Raw genomic sequence first — 7,978 nt, 5'->3', positions numbered from 1 at the left:
CTTGACTGAAGAACTGATAAGGAAAATGTGGTACATTTACACAATGGAGTACTACACAGCAGAAAAAAATAACGACATCTTGAATTTTGCAGGAAAATGGATGGAGCTAGAAAACATTATTTTGAGTGAGGTGACCCAGACACAGAAAGACAATTATCACATGTACTCATTCATAGATGGTTTTTAAACATAAAGCAAAGAAAACCAGCCTACAAACCACAATCCCAGAGAATTTAGACAACAACGAGGACCCTAAGAGACATACATGGATCTAATCTTCATGGGAAGTAGAAAAAGGCAAAATCCCCTGAGTAAATTGGGAGCATGGGGACCATGGAAGAGGATAGAAGGGGAGGAGAGAGGCAGGGAGGGGAGCAGAAAAAAATGTAGAGCTCAATAAAAATCAATAAAAACAGAAGGCATCCTTGGTTGTTAAAGACCCATTATTTAAAAAATTCATTTAACAAACACAAACATCTTTCTTATGAATAAGTTATACAACAGATAAACCTACCACCTATCCATAGAAAATTTGGGTGGACAATGTATGTATTGACATGTATGGACTTCTTTTCTGTGAGCGCTCCCTGAGTAAAATGGTGTAATAACTATCTTCATAACACTTATGCCAAGAATTATGTTTAATTTGAATCCCATGGGAGGGTGTGTGTAGGATATGTGCAAACACCACAACATTTCATATAAGACATTTGAGCATCTGCATCTTTTGGTAGCCCCAAAAGGTCCTAACACCGATTCCCCCACACATAGAAGACTACAATATAATTGGGGACAAATCATTGTTGGTAAGCCCTTGTTACTCACACTGAGGACTTGACCTTTTACCCAGGGGCAATAGAAGTGATGTCAGGGTTGTGTCTTAGTTATTAGTGAGTTCATTATGACAACTGCATGGAGAATGGGCCTAGACAGCAACGCCAGCTGAGAGATGGGACAACGGTGCGGACCAGCATTGATGGCGGAGGCAATATAAATCGATCATGTTCAGGCTATGTTCTGAAGACATGTTTGGTGATGATTCAGATACAGGGGTGTCACAAATGGAGAGTTGCTTTCAATGGAGACTGTTTCAAACATGTGTGCTTCTCCTAGAGACTGAGGAGATAAAGAAGCAGTCGAGGATCAGTGATGACAAGAAGGAATGAAAAGCAGTAAGGGAGACAGACGATTGGGTATTGTTGGAGAGCTATCCTGGGAGACAGAATTATAATGAAATATAAATGATGGGGAAGTTTGAATGCTAGAAGTTTAGGTTATATTCGGGTTGCAATTTTTGGTAATACTAAGATCTAAGACTGCGTAGAAATGAGCGGCTGAAATGAGCTGATGGCCACAGTCGTGGAGAAAGCAAGCGCAGGACTTAGAGGTTAGGAGACGAGATGGGTCATCTACACAGCTGTGAGAGCACTGAGGGTTAAGTTTGCAGTAGAGCTGAGATGCTTGGTTGTCCGCTGGAACTGAAATCTGTGGGTAATCGCAACAAGAAGAGGAAATGACTTATGCCAGTCAAAAAAAAAATCATATTCCAAGTCTTAGTCTCAGGGAGGAGGAGAGGAAAATCTGGTCTGAAGGAAGGGAAGGAAGGGTCTGGTTCTGCTTGCAGGTCCAGTAGTTCAGGTATAGAAGAACAGCCTTTGTGCAGAAGGACCCCAAAGGAGAGCTAGGCTTACAGGAAAGCAAGAAGGCAAGAGAGGAGGCTATGCAAATAGGAGTCACTGACGATGGACCATGAGCTCTAGAGGGCAATGCCTCCTTCCTGCTTTGGCTGAGGAGAGGCTGCCTTAGTTAGGGTTACTATTGCTGTGAATAGACATAGTGACCAAGGCAACTCTTATATAAGAGAACATTTAATCAGGACTGGCTTACAGTTTTAGAGGTTTAACTCATTATCAGCATGGTGACATGCAGACATGGTGCTGGAGAAGAATTCTACACTGGATTTGTGGGCAGCAGTAAGAGAGAGGCTGAGCCTGTTACGGGCCTTTGACATCTCTAAGCTTCACTCCAGGGACACTCTGCCTCCACCAAGGCCACACCACACCACCTACTCCTTCTCAAGTAGTGCCTCTCTCTGATGGCTGGTCAACTCTATGAGCCTTCAGGAACCATTCCTATTCAAACCACCACAGAGGCTGAAGACAAGGCACTATTAACCAATACTCCATTCAGTGGGCATGGATGTTTCAAAGTTCATCGAGTCTTTAGTTCGGGTTAGCAGATTTCTGTAACATGCCTTTGCATCTCAAGGCTAACATGCTTTGTGTGCCGTAAGAAGCAGCAAGAGCTAATTCCCGCATGTGCTGCAGGTTCTCTGTAATGAAGGGGGTTGTGCATCAGAAACAGAACGAGGCCCATTTGGAGGGACAGCGGCATTCTTTGATGAGGGCTGTTTAGTAAAGAGTTAGGGACGGAGCCTTCCTGGACCTCACTCATTAAGCTCTGGGTTTGGAAAGGAACTGTCACCGAGTTAGATGAGTGTGTGGATTCTTGGAACCTTTTGTGGTGCAATGCTGGCAAATTTCAGCCACTCTGCCGAGCACAGGGTCAAGGGCAGAGACTTTTTTTTTTCTGAGTTTCTGCTATCCTCACTTCTAAGTATCTGTTTTCTGGTCAGCGTGCTGAGAAAACCAGGGTTGTACAAGTCTTCAGTTGATGAGTTCTGGCAGTTCTTGGCACAGAAGTGCCACGCTGCCCTCACTTTCCTTAATGACTGTTCTATGACATTAATACGGAGTGGCAAATGGAGTTAGATTTTCTTCGTAATGATTTTTTAAAATATTAGAATAAATCATCACTACACTTCACTTACCTTCTTCAGCTGGAATAATGTAATGGATTCTTAAAATCATTTTCTTCCTTGATGTTATATTTTGGGGATAAAACTGGTCTTCTGTCCAAGCAATTTCAAAAGCATTTTACTGATTTGTTTCGGGAAGATTTCGTGTTTATATTCTTAGACTAGAAATAAATGATATATGACTCACTTAGGCAGTATATATTATATTTACTGTCTTTCATAACCATTACCAGGAAAGCAGTAATGAAAATCAATTATATGCAACAAAATACTTCTATTTTTTTCTTTTGGCATTTATAATCTCACATATAAACCCATGAGGCCATTAAATGTTACTTACGTACAATTTCATCTTTAATTTTTAAAGTACTTCTGGTGCTTTTATTGGCTTGTATCAAATTTAAAAATATTGTGATTGTTCAAGAATCAAAACTCATGTGGTCAGGGCCGGGGTTGGGATCAGGGTCAGGGTCGGAAGTGGGCAGTGGGGAGCAGAGGCTCTAGCTAGGGCTGGGGCTGAGGAACTGTTTGCAGAGCATTTGCCTGGCTTGCAGAAAGCCCTGGATTCCATCCCCAGAATGTCATAATCCCAGTGTGTGAGAGGGAGAAGCCCGAGGATAAGCAGCCCAAGGTCATCCTCAGACACATTATGAACTTGATGCTAGCCTGGGGTACTTGAGACCCTGTCTGAAACTGTAGGCAAACTTCCCCTCAACATTATCTAAAAACTCATGCTTGTGAACCGTGACAATCCTCTACTTTTCCTACAACTAATCTTAATTTCATCTCTAGTCCACCTTTGGCAGAAAGCTCTGACTTTTTGCCTGAAGTAAAGGCAAGCAAACACAGTCACATCTCCATCACGGAGGAAAAGGCAAGCCCAGCATGCACTCCTTTCTCCTTCTCTCCTCAGAAAGGAGCATCACAACTGGGCTAGAGGAGGAGTGGTAGCTCTGGACTGGCAGAGAGCTCAGGGCTGTCGTTCCTGGAGATGGCAGATAGCTGCACACGCTCAGATCCACCCGGCCACACTGGCGTTCAGATATGGCCTCAGTGAAGAACTAGGAGACCTTTGGACTCAAGATGCTTCCTTTGTATAATTTAATCACTAATGCAAGCTGTGATGATTTGGGCATTGGCCACTGTCTCTTACCTTTCTTGTCTTTAAGGAAATCCAGGCTGCCAGTGGAGTCTGCTCTGTTTCTTCCTCTCAGAGAGAAATAAGAAACTTCTGTGAGGTTACGAATAGGCCTTCTGCCCTGAATAATAAGTTTCCCCACTGATGCATAAGCCAGATCAGGTCAAATTCAAGAGGTGTAGCGACAGATTTTTTGAGGGCAAAGCAACTCCCAGGTAGATTCACTGGTCTCAGAGATCAATGGCAGAGAAGTCGTGTGAGGCCAGGAGGTTTTATAGATCGTAGGTGAGCCATGATGATGTGTCCACTCCAAGTTGGAATTTTGCCCAAGTATGAACAAAAGCTGAGCGCTTAGACTGGTCCTTGGGTAGCATCAGGGGAGGAAGCTGAAGTAGCCTCCAAGGATGTAGAATTGGGCTTTTGGTGCCTTTCCTTTGTGGGGGACTCTCTGAGTGGACGGGGCTTGGAGACAGAGAGACCTGAATGGGTGAGCTGGAGGCTCCAACTGAACTTGTGGTTTGTCTCCTGAGCTCCACAGTGGATTAGACACAGATCTCCTCTATAGTGCCTATTACATGATAGTCTGCCCCCTCTGCGAGACCAGCTCTGAGAGGGCAAAGGTTTCTCTTAAGACTCTGCTTCCTCTTTGAATTCTCAGAGGATGGCTGTAGGGCCCTGTTCCTCGAGGCCGAAGCCGAGGCCGAAGCACAGGATGCAAGAATTGTTTACGCTAACCAGCTTAGCTTCCCCTGCTCATTCTGCCAGCTGGAGGGAATTAGTTCAAAGCCTTGTTTCTATCATTGCTATGATAATTTCACCTGCTAAGGAAGGTCCTCACAGGCGCCCTAAATCTCCTCCCATCTGTCTGTCAGGGTTCCCAGCTCGATACCCCCTACATGGAGGCTCTGGCCACTGGCGCCATGCGGCCAACACCCCTCTTCTCACTCCCAGGTGGGAGAAAGCTCTCGTCCTCTTGCCTCCAAGTATATAAGCCTACGTGTGCTGAATAAAGTTGACATTTACCCTTTGGGCAAATGATCCGATCTCTCTGTGTGTCGTGTGTCTGTTTCCAACTCCTAGGACATTGATCCAGACTCGCGGTTCGGTATGGGAAGCGCGCCCTGTACTGGAGAGTGAGGTTTCGCAGATAAGCGCGGGACAGATGGCAAGTAGGTACTACTTTGGCAGTTTTGGGAAGGAATCTCTGGTCTCAACCCAATCTAAAGCTCAACTTTTTAAACTTAGGACGAATTGGTTTACTACTGCTGAATCTAAAATACGGGCATTGACTACTTCTCTTTTTAATTTTTATTTATGTCAAATACGTGTGCCTCCTTGTCTGCATGTGTATCACTTGTGTGCAGTACCCAGGTCCCCTGGATCTGGACTGAAAGGCAGGTGTGAACTGCCCAGCATGGGTACTGGAAACTTAACTTATGTCTTCTGCAAGAACAGCAAGTGTTCTTAACCTGTGACCTATTTGTTCAGCCCCATTTGACTTTTCTTTTTATAGCCTGCTACCCCTGAAGTCAAGGGCTACTTTGACCAAAGAGGAGCGCTGAGTGAGGAATCATAAGGGAACACTCCGAAGAGGTACTGCAAGGAGCCCTGGTGATGCCTCAGCCCTACCCACAGCCTCTGCTCTCAGGAGCCCTGGTGATGCCTCAGCCCTATCCACAGCCTCTGCCCTCAGGTGGCGAGCATTGCTGTTCCTTGATTTCTTTTGAAATTCTGTGGTAAAGGCTGGTGTGATTTTCCTCCGACCTCTTCCACCTACCTGTCTTAGCTCCCCTCCTGCCTCTCCTTCCATCCCTGCTTTTGAAATTCTGTAGTAAAGGCTGCTGTGATTTTCCTCTGACCTCTTCCACCTATCTGTCTTAGCTCCCCTCCTTCCTCTCCTTCCATCCCTGCTTTTGCACCAGGCAGGGGAATGCCTCTTTGGGCTCTTGACTTCTTTTCCTTTGTTGGCCTCTACTCCTCTGAAATTCCACACCTTCCTGCCTTCACTTGGCATATCTGTAGATAGTAACTTCTCTAATTCTCACTTCTGCCTTCCTTCTCACATCAGTGCTGAGGACACACAGCTGCTCGGATCGACCACCACCTCATCGTAAGACACCCACAAAGACTTCATCTTTTATCCATATGTTAAAGCTTGCTCGCCTTCCTCTTCCTTTGTCTCTGTTGAAGGTACCTCCGTGTCCCCGTCACTGTGTCTGACATACTGTTTGACTTCTGTCTGAACCCTATGCCTGATTCCTTTGGAAATGTCCCTTATTTCAACCCTACCTCCACCTGACGCCTACCATGGACAGTGGTGGCCTGTTTCTGGCTGTGCAACTTTTTATATGAGGGTTTCCCAAGCTTCCTCTTCTCCTATCCTGTCCATCCCTTTCATTTCTAGTTTACATGTATTCTGATTTCGCGTCATGCTTTAACTCCCAGATTCCATCCTGTTTCTTGGATGGATGAACAGATTTTGAACATTACAACCTCCCTCTGACTCTGAGTGCCCTTTGGAGTTCTGTTATTCCTCCTGAGACCTGGCGATGGAAATTCTGCTTGCCAAACAAGGTTCTCACCTAACCGCTGTGTGATGGGAAATGGGTTTAGATCAATTTGCCTTGCTGCTTGCAATCGTGTACACGCGATCTTGATGTTAATGATAATTTTGTTCTATTTCTCACTTTCTGGTCTTCATGGATTCCTCACTGTCTACAAGGGAAGATTTAAATACATTGATCCTATTTAAGCCCCTCCACTCCACCTTCTGTCATCCCAGCATTCTGGTTGGATAGCTAACGAGAGTCCTAAAAGAATTATGAAGTAAGGAAGTGGTTCACTGGTAACATGCTCAATGCAGGATCTGTGATCTTACTGCTGTGGCAGCAGCATCTGTGATCTTACTGCTGGGAAAGCAGAGACGGGAGGATTCTGGGGCTTCCTGTCTGCTTAGTCTAGCCACATCAACGAGCTTCAGGTTCAGTGAGAGACTTTGTACTCAAAATTAATGTGAATAAATAAAGGGTAAGATGCCTGATGCCCACTTCTGTCACACCCCACGAACACATATGTGATCACACACACAAACACGTGCACATGTGCTCACGCATGTAGAACCCTCAGTCATTGCATTACATTTTTGTGGTTATTTTCTTTCCAGCCTTCTTGCTTTTGGATGTGCCTTCTAAGACATCTGAATAGCCCAATTTTGCTTACATGTCCCCTCTTGGACACATACCCCTTGGTGTAGCAGGGTTTTCTTTCTATGTGTTGCTTTCATTGGTTGAATAAAGAAAACTGCCTTGGTCTTTAGATAGGACAGCCCTTATTTGGGCATAGTAGACAGAACAGAATTCTGGGAGGAAGAAGACAGTGTGGCAGACGCCATGGCTCTCCTCTCTGAGATGGACGCTGGTTAGACTCATGCCGATAAGCCACAGTCAGGTGGCGATACACATTAATGGAGAAGGATTAAACGAATATGTAAAAGTTAGCCAATAAGAGGTTAGAATCAATGAGCCAGGCAGTAATTAAATTAATATAATTTCTTTGTGGTTATTTTGGGGGTCAAACTAGACGGGCGGCGGGATGCAGCCTACCATTCCCTCATACTACAACCCCTGCTTAAATTTGAGCTTGAATTCCTTTCTAAAGATTTTTCATTGACAGATGGGTTATTTTTCACTAAAATCATAAACACCAACAGGAGGTAAGGTAATGGTGTATTATCATGTGGGCTGCAGTAAGAGACATCATGACATCCGTGCAGACCAGTTGCATATAAGTACAACAGTCAGTTTGCCAAGAATCTGAGAGGTCTCCATGAACACATGAAAGACTTTTTCCAATTGCGTAGCAGCAGCTGTCGTGACTCCGAGTCCCCAAGTCTATTCCTTTCCCCGAGGTTTCCTGCTCCCCGAGTCTGCTGCTAGTCTTTCTCCCTGACTTGCTGTGAGTCTTGCAGTTCTTCGTTTCGTGTCTTCAGCCGCCATCCTTTGGGCGATTTCCTCACTGTGTGC

The sequence above is a fragment of the Myodes glareolus genome, chromosome 17 (genome assembly GCF_982192425.1).
Source record: "Myodes glareolus chromosome 17, mMyoGla1.1, whole genome shotgun sequence".
Classification (NCBI taxonomy): Eukaryota; Metazoa; Chordata; class Mammalia; order Rodentia; family Cricetidae; genus Myodes; species Myodes glareolus.
This window is presented reverse-complemented; position numbering follows the sequence as displayed.